Source organism: Sycon ciliatum, chromosome 2, assembly GCF_964019385.1.
Source record: "Sycon ciliatum chromosome 2, ocSycCili1.1, whole genome shotgun sequence".
Classification (NCBI taxonomy): Eukaryota; Metazoa; Porifera; class Calcarea; order Leucosolenida; family Sycettidae; genus Sycon; species Sycon ciliatum.
This window is the reverse complement of record NC_088644.1, coordinates 3,562,200-3,573,439: the sequence shown is the minus strand read 5'-3', so window position 1 is coordinate 3,573,439 and position 11,240 is coordinate 3,562,200. Positions and strand designations below refer to the sequence as shown.

The window sequence follows — 11,240 nt, the reverse complement described above, 5'->3', positions numbered from 1 at the left end:
CCTTGACTTTGATTTTGTGTTTCTCATTTTGTTGCAATCACTGCTTATCCATGCCGGTTCCTTTTTCTTCTCCTCCCCTTCCCCCTTCCTTGCCGTGGTTGGCTAACACCCTCTCTCTTTGTATTGGCCGGTGTTCTCACTGTGCTATGAGATAGTAATAGTTTCATGTCCAAGTCTTTTTAAAGTATGCATGTCGTACCGTGCGCGTGTGCTGCAAAAGTGAAATATGGGAGAAAAGTGCAGAAGTGCACAGAGGTCGCGTCCTGAACTCCTGATGTCGTCACCTCGGAAGCCACGCATGCGAAAACCATGCATGCATACATGTTTTTAATCTGAAAAGGCCGTTGCTTTTCCTTTGAAAATAGGGTGGGACCGAGCATAATTCAGCATAATTCAGCATATTTGTTGGCATAATCAAAAGCATAATTTGACGATTGGCCGAGCATAGTCCGCCAATGGCTATTGTCCACATACCAAACATGCATGAAATTTACCAGAAAAGGTACCGAATTCTGCCAATTTTTCTGCCGGCATTATCTGCCAAGGCCTAGGATGCATATCCCTTAATTTGTACTTACGGAGCCTCGAAGTTTGGAAAATTGTGCCTTTTTCGTACGTGGCCATAATAATAATAATAAAAATAATAATACGAAGTCTGAAGAAAATGTTGAACGGTCTCTGCTGGGATGACGACTACACCATAGCTCAGTGGTTAGAGCATCGCTGGCTACAAGCGAGGGTGCCTGGTTCGAGTTCTGGTGGTGACAGTCAATTTTTTCTTCAGACTTTTCCAGTTTGTCTCTTTCCCTCAAACCAGTAAAAAAAAAAATAATAATAATAATAATAATACAGGTCGCATGTCTCCCAAATAATGGGTTCCACGCATCTGTCAACTGTTTCATCATGAAATAGATAGCAGCAGGAAGAATAGCATACGAAAAAAACCATAATTTTACAGGTTCTAGCACATGACAAGTACATGCCATTTTTTTTACACCGATGTACATTTGTCAATGAAGTCCAGCCATAGCTTTTTGTCCCGTGCAGTGTTGAGGCAATCCTCGAGAGTGACATAATTACTACAAAATACATGAGTATCCCCATACCAAGGTGTCCATACATGCTAGAGATCAACATGGAAAAGAGAAAAAATTACTATTCTATTCATTAGTTGACTTCTTTTGTAAAAAGATTTTTTCATTGCCAAATTAGTTCGAGTTACCTTTGAAAATTATCATGTTCAACTGTCTTCCTAATCGTCATACTCGTCCAACCAATGTCTCCCTCACCCTGCGAATATTCCAAAATCAGCTCATCTCTCCCGTAGCTCCACCTCTCCTTCCATCATGACCGAACATAAACTATACCTCATTTTTTAATTGTTAGAGCAATATTCATAGCCTGCACGGTCATGGCTGCTAAAATCCAGAGGTCATGACTTCGAAACATGCATAATGTACATGTGCGTGGAGTTTTGCGGACTACCCGTCACTATCTCGTCCGCCCCGGGATACCTGATAAAGCCTGATTCTCTCGCATCCTCTGCTACGTGAACTGTATCAGTGTGAGAAAGAACTTTGAATAAGACGAGTTCGAGCATATAATATTGTATTGTCATGATATCTTCCCTGCTTTTCATTGAAAACACTATCTTCATGACCAACGAACCAATTACCATGCAGACCCCAAGCACTGATCACGTGCATTGTACACAATTGTGTAGCCTACATACCGGTACTAGAACTGTGGTACAATCATGTAGTTATGTTCCTACCTCCTAAAGGATGCTAAATTATGCTCCAAATTTTCAACCACCAAATTATGCCAATAATTATGCCGGCATAATCCGCCGGTGCCTATCACAGATACGACGCCCTGGAACAATGTATTTTAGCCAGTACTTGAGACATACGAAACTGTTTTTTATACATTATTCATCAAAGGATAGAAGGAGCATTGCATCCATACAGTTTTGGCATTGGAGAAGGCCAGGAAACAACAAAGGTTCGCTGAAAAAAGAAAATGTGTTTCGTGCAAGCAGCCATGCACACAGCTAGCTGCCTCATTTGACAGTGCGTGCACAGTGATGCAACTTGAAAACGAAAACAAGAAACTGCAATAGTTATATGCAATGTGAAACAAACACAGATATAATTTGAACATAGCAGTAGCAGACATTTGAGGGTGCTGGGGGAGGGAGGAGCTTGGCAATACATGGCGATCATTTGCTTGTGCATGATCATAATAATAAACGAGAGAAGAGTAACAGAAATGAACATACATGTACCGTGCATGTACTCGAAGTACAATCATGATAAAGGTTGTGCGGCATGCCTAGCAGTACACCCTGGTAAGCAGATTCCAAAAATTGAAACGAATAATTTGGCTATTTGCCATTGCAGCGAAGGAAAGAACTAGGAAACAAAAAATACATGATGCAGAGCCAAGGAAAGGTTAGCAATTGCGCTATGGAACGAAGTGACAACTTGAAAATGCACTGTGCGACATACCCTGCACATTGGATCCTCGAAAAGAAGAGAAAAAGCAACTGTACTGCATGTGACACTTGTAACGAGCAGCTAACTTGTTGTCAGACAAAGCACGACATGGCATTGTAGAATGGACACTGGACATTTAGGGCTGGTCCAAGTCCAAGAAAACTGAACGCTGTGTCTGCAATCAATACTGCATTGCTAAGGCAAAAATGGAAACATCTGTTTGAAGAGCGGCTGCGTCAGCCAATGGGCAAGTGGAGAAGCATGGAATGATTGCCGAGGCAGTGAAGTACAATCCTATGCACCTTGATTGGACTTTCGTCAAATTTTGCAATAATCATACAGATGACATGCAGAACATGGCAACAATAATACACAAAGTCTTGCAGGAAGCACGGGATGCAATGTGAAATGTAAAAAACATGTGAATGAAACAGTGGCCTAGTGGAAAAAACATCGGAATAAAAAGATTGTACGTGGCATAACAGCATGGAATTTGTATCACAACAAGAGGCAGAGTTCATGTATTCACACACACACACACACGCACACGCACACACACACACACACACACACACACACACACACACACACACACACACACACGTGACACACACACACACATGTGCGCATACAAGTGCGTGCATGAACAAGCACACACGTGCAGTGTGTGGAACGCGGCTGTGGCTTCAATTCAGCTGTTGCCAGGAGATAACGGATGTAGCAGATTTTGAACGCTCTATAGAAACAAAACCAGAATGAAAATCAATATGGTCAGTCTGATCATCTTTTCAAAGGATGCGGCAAATGTTAGAATATGTGCGTCTACTTCGCACTACAATGTTTTTCCACATTCCCAGACCCGGAGAAAGCTTGTTGCTCGTCCGTGACTGACCTGACTTACGGACGTTTTTGGCTGGTTATGTTTCAGCGATGAGATAAAGTTACCATCCTGAGCATGAAATGAATATTCGATAGGACATTTTTAAATAATCTAAAACCCTCCAGGAATTAGCTGAATTATTAGCCCAATCCCTAACAGAACTCTTAAACCGTTGCATTTTTTTAAGCAGTACGCAGCCTCTCGAGTGGAAGTCAGCGGTAGGCATTCCCCTGTACAAGGTTAAGGGAGATGCCTGTGACCCGCTGAGTTACCAACCCATAGTTGGCGGTCTTGCCTGTGACCCGCTGAGTTACCAACCCATAGTTGGCGGTCTTAGATTTCACTTGAATAGTTTGCAGGCAACCTGTCTACACTCAAGACAGCACTGCATTTCACACAAATCCATTAGGCCATCATTGTTATATCTATGTTTCGCGTCAGTACAACTTCCAGACTCATATGCGAGAGGCGGAAAAATATAAAGTTGCAAAATAATAATAAAAAGGCTCATCAGAGGTGTATAGCACTGTACATAGCACAATAGCTCGTGCGTGGTGTACATTCGAAAGAAAAATCGTACATCGAAGCACAAAATCTGGGTTGTCAGCATGAATAAATATTCACTTTGGACAGAGGAGGCAACCGTTGGTGCCCATGCTTCGCTGGATTATTGTACTCAGACTTCAGCAGCGGTGCAAAGAGCTCCGGAACCACACATCCTCTCAGCTTGAGGCGATCGATGAGGTCTGGTGTAAGCTCATAGAATACTGCTCGCAGATGCCGAACAAACGATTTACCAACGCTGGTCTTGGGGCCATTTCTGAAGCCCAGCTTCGCCGTATGCAACCAGTCCACACTGATGACTCGCACGATCGTACACTCACTGTACATGTTCGATTTTTTTAACTTTTGTCGGAAACAAATCAAAACGTATGCGTGCGGACGACGCGAAACATAGATAGAAAAGATGATGGCCTTAGAAGTATCGTTTCAACGTTTCGGTCTTCATGACCATCATCAGGAACGATGGTGATGAAGACCGAAACGTTGAAACGATACTTCTAATGGATTTGTGTGAAATGCAGTTCTCTCTTGAGTGTAGGCAGGTTGCCTACAAACTAATCAAGTGTAATGAAGCTGCGTGAAGCGTCCTTCAAAAATTTGAAACCGTCCTAGATTTAGTCATTATATTCAATCGAAGTCACTATACTGTTGAGAAGAAATAGTTGTCCTCATGCCGTGTGGTCATTCGTTCCTGACACTTAAGAGAATCAGAGGGTTCACAACAGCGGCCGACCCGACATAGACAGGAACCCAGAGTGGCTCAGATCACATCACATGCATGCTTGTTTCTTTTCCCCTCTTCTGGTCCTTGGTATTTCTTCGTTTGCCCTGAGTCGAGAGTCGAGGTCGACTCTTATTCAAAAGGTGTCGTTATGTTGCGAATATGATTTACGCACGTTGTTGTATTTGGTTCTTGTCCTGTAGAGTTCAATGTCTGATGTCATAATTACCGTAAAGTCGCGGATAAAAGCCGGGCTTATAAGCATATAAGCCGCTTTCTGCATCAGGCTTTAATGCAAACCAGGCTTGTATGCAAACCATGCTTATATGCACCACTGGTATTTTTGCCAGGCTTCTACGCGCGACACGCGTAGGTCTGCCACTGACTACCGGTATGGCGGCGGTTTTACTGTGCACCGTATATAGCGCATGCACTCTTGGCCTACCCGACCCGCGCTTGCATAGAAGCCAGGCTGCTACGCGCGACAGGCTTATATGCATTTGACCCGTTTGATTTTCAGGCTTCTATCCGCGATGTGCTTGTATGCAAACCCGGCTTTTATCCGCGACTTTACGGTATGTGCTAGGCAAAGTGGTTCAGGCGGACAGAGCCAATCAAGATAAACAGCATCATCGTTATAGCTGATCTACAGATGACTCATGGCTGCTGGCCGAACAGCACCGTTGAAGGTGTGTAGCCTGGAAAGAATGGAAAGATCGGTGCCATTGATGCCTGTCCAGCGAGTGGGATATTCCCTTGCCCAGTGTCGCGGATCTGCATTGTTGATGTTTAGGAGTAAGAGCCGATATGTTCGGGCTGCATCCATTAGCAACTGGGAGAATGTTGTTGCCAATTGCTTTCTTACGCATGATTTCGACCCTGCCTCTTGGTTGATTCTCATTTGACTTTCAATTTGTCCTGGTGGTGACAGTCAATTTTTTCTTCAGGCTTTTCCCGTTTGTCTCTTTCCCTCAAACCAGTTAATATTTTATGACTTGGGGCTCCCCGCGTACTAGTTTGTACGTGAAGTGTGTGGGTTACAGTGAGGGCTGCGTCCCACCCGCCTGTGTGGATTCATAGGAAGTGTGAGTTACGAAGTCTGAAGAAAATGTTGAACGGCCTCTGCTGGGATGACGACTACACCATAGCTCAGTGGTTAGAGCATCGCTGGCTACAAGCGAAGGTCCCTGGTTCGAGTCTGGGTGGTGACAGTCAATTTTTTCTTCAGACTTTTCCCGTTTGTCTCTTTCCCTCAAACCAGTTAATATTTTATGACTTGGGGCTCCCCGCGTGCTAGTTTGTACGTGAAGTGTGTGGGTTACAGTGAGGGCTGCGTCCCACCCGCCTGTGTGGATTCATAGGAAGTGTGAGTTACGAAGTCTGAAGAAAATGTTGAACGGCCTCTGCTGGGATGACGACTACACCATAGCTCAGTGGTTAGAGCATCGCTGGCTACAAACGAAGGTCCCTGGTTCGAGTCCTGGTGGTGACAGTCAATTTTTTCTTCAGACTTTTCCCGTTTGTCTCTTTCCCTCAAACCAGTTAATAATTTAAAAGTTGTTTAATAAAAACTTGGATGTTGAGCTAATGGTAGTATGTAAAGAGAAAAGGACCATTTTGTTTATACTAGTAATGACTAACAGTTCACCAAGGTAACGAGACGAGATAGCTTGAAAGCTTAGGGTATATCCTTAACCGAAATTGTATTCTTAAACGTAGTATTATTATTCTTTTTCTTCTTCTCCGCTCTATCAGCACTCGGCAGAAGGTAGGTAGGAGGTTGGTACCCACCGAGCTAGCATCCAGCAGCCAAAGCTGGGGCCTTTTCTTACTCCGCTAAAACCTCTGAACAAAACTGATGCGTGAGCCCACATTTCCCGCAACATATCCTAACTCGAACTGCGCTCCAGATGCTCCTGTTGTTCCTAACGAAGTAAAGTCAAAAATCTTCTGCTCTCGCAGGTTTGGTATGTGTGCTCGTACTAAGCCTCTTCTATGCCTTTAGTGCGAGTGGTAGGCAAATTGAGCTCTCTGACATGGACAGGCCAACTGTCCATTTCCAATGTCCAAACAACCGAAGTCTGTGAAGCATCTAGACATTACAAAGGCACTTCAAGCCTGCAGTCTCTTGCTTGGAAATGTCCTCCAGACCGACCTGCACGGCCGGCCCGGGTCTTGCGTTCTGACCCTGCGGGATTTCGCCACCAGGGATAAGCTGGTCGCAGCAACTCTGCAATTGGACGGTAATTGCATCGACATGCTACCGGGAGATGGCACGGTCTCCGCCACCCGTGTTTACATCTATGGTTGTGAACCCGACTTGTGGGTGGTGGTGGGCAGGTGGCCAGCTGTCTTTGATGGTACGGCGCTTCAGATGCTATGTCTAGATCTTGCCCTGAGACGTCAGCTTCCTGTTTGTTATTGATTTTCATTGCGTTTTGTTCATAACCCCTGGGGGTATTCTTGCTTGTACTCATAAGATAATCTAGATCTGTGCTACAGTACGCACAACATACTCATGTTACGGTACGGGACGCATACGGTATACCGCGCACACCATGGCGCGTCACGTGAAAGGCCCTATCACAGAAACCAAGAGTACATAACCCCCCAAAAGAGTACATAACCCCCAAGAGTGTGCAACTCGACTGTGGGTGCTGTCTGGACAGAATTTCAAGTTGACGTCATTTTTATGATGCAATGCGCACTGTACACAGATTATCAGACGAATCCGGAACCAGGGACCTGCACATATGTGCATGTGGTGGACCAAAGCACATCTGATCCTGTACAAATTATTGCAAAGAAAAACGTGTTCTGCGTTGACACCGTACACATGTTGTAAATCACTGGTGCAAGCTTGCAAGAAGCATTGCATCGGGACAGCAGGGTATGTGGGAGTTGCACACTCTTGGGGGGTTACTAGTATGTACTCTCACAGAAACAGAAACCGATTCACAAGTCCTATATCCACATGTGGCCAGAAGTCTTTGCCAGCAGGGTACGGGACATGACCGGGATAACCGATAGGGCCAGGCATGGTGCGTCACGTGATGACGGCTCTACCAACCGAACAGGGAACAAGTTAGTAGATTGATGCTTGTTCTGCGGTTTTTTGCTGTCGACGCATCCTGTCACGAAGTCAGCGCGTCTCCAAACGATGAGACCTTTGCTTTCGTCGTTTCTTGTTGTCATCATAGCCGTAACCAGGGTGGGGCAATTCGAGGGCTGCTTGAGCAACCCCTTCAATGTGGCAAACTTCGCTGTATTCTCTTCTACTTGTAGTACAACGAGTCACATAATCTGCCAGAGACAGCATCTCGTCCGGGCCTGACTTATCTTCGCCCTCGAACGTTGCATCCGTTTCGTGACCGATACGCACCCACTGGCCCACACTCTTCCCTTGTACACCAAGTTGGGTGTCTGCCCAGTGCTGGAATGAAGGGAATGCAAGCTCCGACTCCTGACATTTCGAATCCGTTCTGGAATTGTCAGTGAGCTGTTGTCGTCCCGCATTGTATTGCAAAGCCCACCGGCAGGCATGGCCACTCGAGGTCGGTTGGGACGCAGCTTTCCCCTCACCCTGGTCTACAGTGCGTCTGGCTCATTCCGACCGCTTCTAGAGAGCTACCGCCTCTGGAATGGCCTGCCCAACTGTATGAAATCGATTGTATCTGTCCGTGAGTTCAAACGCATGCTACGTGTATTTACCTCGGCTAAATGTAATGGCTTTCGAAACTTGCTGATGAGGCTCAAGAGAATCATGCTTCGATGACCCGACTTGTATTAATGAATTTGAAATCTCTTTTTCTGCTCGTCTTGACCCTGCCTCCGGAGCTTAACTCATTGCCACTTTCATTTTCTTATTTTTATTTTATTTTTATCAATCATTTCGGACTCTTGTTACTGGTTGTCATCGCTTTCATAATATTGGGCACGAAGGACTAAAGGGACTGTCACTTAATTTTTTGCCGACTATATTATAAGCACTATCGCGATGTAAGCGGGGATGCCTACTTTACTTGTGCCATTCAGGATGATGATACAGGGAAAGACAAACAGAAAGCTCAGAATCTTGAGGAACAATGCTGCAGAGCGGAATAGCTGTGATCGATTGCGCTACAGAAAGGTGAAAAATATTAGTTCATTGATAATAGCTGGTGAGTTGTCTCGTCATTTCTGGATATTCGGTCTGGAGTGGTTTGAACAGTTTGGTTCTAGCAAGTTGCCTTCAGGGTGCGCCAGCCTTTTCTGTCTTGGGCTCTGGTGCGCCAGGTCTCAAGATCGGTCTGCGTCCGAGTGGGGATACCATGACTGGTCAGGTCGGCGATGACGGTGGTTGCAAGGGTGGTACGCGGCCGGCCGCGGAAGCGTTGTGCAGCTGGATCACTGGCCCGGCGGAAGTACGCACCAAAGCGAGTTGTGCCGGGGTGTCGACTGGTGAGCGCAGAACGTGCCCGAGGAGTCCGATCCGCAGGCGGTTGATGGTGACGCTCAATGGCTGGGTTTAGCACCTCCTGTACAGGGTCTCGTTCGATATGTGCCGGGGATGATGCATGTCAATGATTGAGCGGAGCTGTCGCCAGTGGAAACTGTCCATTCGGGCCATTTCAGTTTTGGAAAGACCCCAGGTGCCACTGTTGTACGTGAGGACAGGTATGATGTACGCCTCATACAGTCGCAGCCTGAGACGCTCGCTGATTTCGCCACGTCGGAACCAGATAAGGTACATGGACCGGAATGCGCAGCCAGCAAGTTGTCTCCGTCTCGCAGCGTCTTCAGCATCCCCTAGCAAAGAGCCAAGTTTATTTGCCGACTACCCGCCCAAAAAAACTTGTCGTTTCACGTGTAAGAGACGTCTGTGTACGCGCGTACCTCGCTACCTTTCACGTCGAGCAATCTGTTCACTCCACATGGCTGGCTATAGTATAGCGCGTACATGCAAACATGATTGAAGACTTGCAATTTTTACAAGACCAGGCGCTAGCGCTAGGCGAGCTGCTGCTAGCATGCTAGTGCTAGTGCTAGTGTTGTGAGAGTACTGCATTGAGTGTAAGTAATGGGAGCTGATTTTATTTTTGGAGAAACATTACTGGAGTATCATCTTAGTAAAAGTAAAAATGAATGGTGATAGCATCTAGGAAGGATCGCTACCCTAACGTGAAGGAAAGGCCTTGCCGCGGCTGCTCTATGAAGTGTTGAAGAAAGACTCAAAGTTGCTGGACGAACAACTTGCTGGTGCCGAAAACTTGGCCCCAATGTTAACGATAGTGTTTGGTGACTCGATGATCATCAAGCATAATATCTTGTAGCAGTGTTCACCGAGGAAGGAGTTCAAGGAGAACGCTCTAGCCGCTGCTGTTGTCCGTTGGGCGTTAGCTGCACCATGCCTATTGTGTTTTGGTATTCCATGGACACACATTAGCATTCTGAGCGATTGTGGAGCCACAACTTACTTCATACAGCGTTGCATTGCCCACGAGCGCAAACTTCAGCAGTTACTCTTCATCCTACATGTAGATTTGGAGTATACACGGCTTTGTCATGACAGCGACAGCTCTACAGAGTGTTCAAGTGAGGAACATTAATTTCAATTGTTGTTGGACGAACAAATCGCTGGTGCCGAAAAACGTGGCCTGCACCCATGGTGTTTGGTGGGTCATCAAACAGGGTGTCCAGCAGTGTTCACCGAGGAAGGAGAACGCACTCGCCACTACTGTCGCCTGATTCATAGCTGCTGCTGTTGTCCGTTTCATCCACGTTGGGCGTTAGCTGTGCCGCGCCTATTGTGTTTTAGTATTTTATGGACGCACACTAGCATTCTGAGCGATTGTGGAGCCACAACTTATCTGCACTATCCAAGAGCACAAACGTCAGCAGTTACGCATCATCATACATGTAGATTTGGACACACCATGCGCCAATGGGCTTTGGCACAACAGCGACAGCTCTACGGAGTGTTCACGTGAGAAACATTTGTTTCGACTGTTGGTGGACGAACAAATTGTCGGTGCCGAAAAATGTGGCCTGCGCTGGTGGTGTTTGAAACTGTAAGATCAGTGATGTTAACGAACATTAAATTTTAACGATTAAACGAATTTAAAAAAATCGTGGACAATGCAACGCTGTGGAAAGTATGCTGTGGCTCCACAATCGCTCGGAATGCTAATGTGTGTCCATGGAATACCAAAACACAATAGACGCGGTGCAGCTAACATCCAACATCCCACCTGCACTTTCCCTTCTAACAACTCGCATACAATACCATTCGCATTACGTTGCATAACACGGGATGCGTCGCGTAAACTAGCACCAGATATGTGTTTTCTCTTTGTACAGTTTCTATCCCGTCTTTCCGCTCTGTACGCTTCGCTCACTCTTTCTTTTCTTTTCCAAGATCTTTTCCATTTGGCGTTCTTCGGCAACTGGTCTCGGCTTCATCTCTGGGGGTGTAATGTAGTGACTTCGTACATGTGTTTTGTGTATGTAAATAATGTTTTCGTAAGAATGGCCACTCTATATATTTTCGCATGGAAAGAAATATTTGTATTCTATTTTTGTCACGCGTTTTATATTG

The 11,240-nt window shown here is 45.8% G+C and overlaps 1 protein-coding gene across 1 annotated transcript in view; it reads right to left on the bottom strand.

Annotated features, from left to right (window-relative positions):
- Positions 1-1,901: 1,901 nt before the first annotated feature.
- LOC135808288 (uncharacterized) overlaps positions 1,902-11,240 on the bottom strand; it is a 98,993-nt gene continuing 89,654 nt past the window's right edge. Inside the window, exon 13 of the mRNA XM_065321456.1 lies at positions 1,902-3,234. The gene's annotated coding sequence lies outside the window, so the exon portion shown is untranslated. The remainder of the gene's footprint in view (positions 3,235-11,240) is intronic.